Below are 2,147 nucleotides of genomic sequence, written 5' to 3'. Positions count from 1 at the left end.
GTGCACTGAGGGGCACATGTACGTCTTTACTGGGGAGCAGGTTTGCACTCATGAATGTGGCAAAACATTCAAATCCATAAGTGGGTGACCATTAAAGGCCTAGATGCTGCAAATCTCTATATCTGGTTACGGAATGACTGAAAAAAGTTATGTCTCCAGTGTCAAAATGTTTGTAATGCACTAGTAATTCATGCCCTTTATTGACCAGTGATGTAGCCATGTATGGAGATGCTGCAGAGTGAAAATTAAGTTTCAGATAAACAGTGATAGCTGTTCCCGGATAGCTCAGTCGGTAGAGCATCAGATGTTTAATCTGAGGGTCTCCGCTTCAAGTCCCTGTTTGGGTATTCCTTCACTTCTTTTTGTCGCCTTTCCTTCTTCATGTAATCATTTAGAAGTGAAATCCACTTTTTTAAAGGCTGGGCTTCTGTTGCAATATAACTTTTCAAAATGTTTTTCAATTGACTGAAACTCCATTGCACAAAACAAGCATGTCATTAATCGGCAATTTAGAGTGGACTGCATTGCCCAGTGTGTTTATTGAGGAGCACATGTACGTCTTTACTGGGGAGCAAGTTTGCACTCATGAAAGTGGCAAAACATTCAAATCCGTAAGTGGGTGACCATTAAAGTCCTAGATGCTGCAAATCTCTATACCTGGATAGGGAATGACTGAAAAAAGTTATGTCTCCAGTGTCAAAATGTGTGTAATGCAGCAGTAATTCATGCTTTTTATTGACCAGTGATGTAGCCATGTATGGAGATGCTGTAGAGTGAAAATCAAATTTCAAAATTGCAGTAATTTATGTGCCCGGATAGCTCAGTTAGTTGAGCATCAAACTATTAATCTGAGGGTCCAAGGTTCAAATCCCTGTTCGGGCGTACTTTCACTTCTTTTAGTCGCCTTTCCTTCTTCATGTAATAATTTAGAAGTGAAATCCACTTTTTTAAGGCTGGGCTTCTGTTGCAATATAACTTTTCAAAATGTTTTCCAATTGTCTGAAACTCCATTGCACAAAACGAGCATGTCATTAATCGACGATTTAGAGCTGACTGCATTGCCCAGTGTGTGCATTGAGGGGCACATGTACGTCTTTACTGGGGAGCAAGTTTTCACTCATGAATGTGTCAAAACATTCAAATCCGTAAGTGGGTGACCATTAAAGTCCTAGATGCTGCAAATCTCTATATCTGGTTACGGAATGACTGAAAAAAGTTATGTCTCCAGTGTCAAAATGTGTGTAATGCACTAGTAATTCATGCCCTTTATTGATCAGTGATGTAGCCATGTATGGAGAAGCTGTAGAGTGAAAATTAAGTTTCAGATATACAGTGATCGCTGTTCCCGGATAGTCAGTCGGTAGAGCATCAGATGTTTAATCTGAGGGTCTACGTTTCAAGTCCCTGTTTGGGTATTCCTTCACTTCTTTTCGTCGCCTTTCCTTCTTCATGTAATCATTTAGAAGTGAAATCCACTTTTTTAAGGCTGGGCTTCTGTTGCAATATAACTTTTCAAAATGTTTTCCAATTGACTGAAACTCCATTGCACAAAACAAGCATATCATTAATCGACAATTTAGAGTGGACTGCATTGCCCAGTGTGTTCATTGAGGAGCACATGTACGTCTTTACTGGGGAGCAAGTTTGCACTCATGAATGTGGCAAAACATTCAAATCCGTAAATGGGTGACCATTAAAGTCCTAGATGCGGCAAATCTCTATACCTGGATACGGAATGACTGAAAAAAGTTATGTCTCCAGTGTCAAAATGTGTGTAATGCACCAGTAATTCATGCCCTTTATTGCCAGTGATGTAGCCATGTATGGAGATGCTGTAGAGTGAAAATCAGATTTCAAAATTGTAGTGAGCCATGTGCCCGGATAGTTCAGTTAGTTGAGTATCAAACTATGAATCTATGGGTCCAGGGTTCAAATCCCTGTTCGGCTGTACTTTCACTTCTTTTAGTCGCCTTTCCTTCTTCATGTAAGCATCTAGAAGTGAAATCCACTTTTTTTAAGGCTGGGCTTCTGTTGCAATATAACTTTTCAAAATGTTTTCCAATTGTCTGAAACTCCATTGCAAAAAACGAGCATATCATTAGTCGATGATTTAGAGAGGACTGCATTGCCCAGTGTGTGCATTGAGG

At 39.8% G+C, this 2,147-nt stretch overlaps 1 non-coding gene across 1 annotated transcript; it reads left to right on the top strand.

Annotated features, from left to right (window-relative positions):
- The first annotated feature begins 809 nt into the window (after window positions 1–809).
- Window positions 810–882, top strand: TRNAN-AUU (transfer RNA asparagine (anticodon AUU)). Its single transcript has one exon. It is a non-coding gene; the product is annotated as a tRNA-Asn (tRNA).
- The last annotated feature ends 1,265 nt before the right edge of the window (window positions 883–2,147 follow it).

This window comes from Ambystoma mexicanum, unplaced genomic scaffold (assembly GCF_040938575.1).
Source record: "Ambystoma mexicanum isolate Mex_15411 unplaced genomic scaffold, UKY_AmexF1_1 Mex_scaf1, whole genome shotgun sequence".
In the NCBI taxonomy this organism is placed as follows: Eukaryota; Metazoa; Chordata; class Amphibia; order Caudata; family Ambystomatidae; genus Ambystoma; species Ambystoma mexicanum.
Note: the sequence above shows the minus strand (reverse complement) of the source record. Positions and strands in the feature narration are given on the sequence as shown.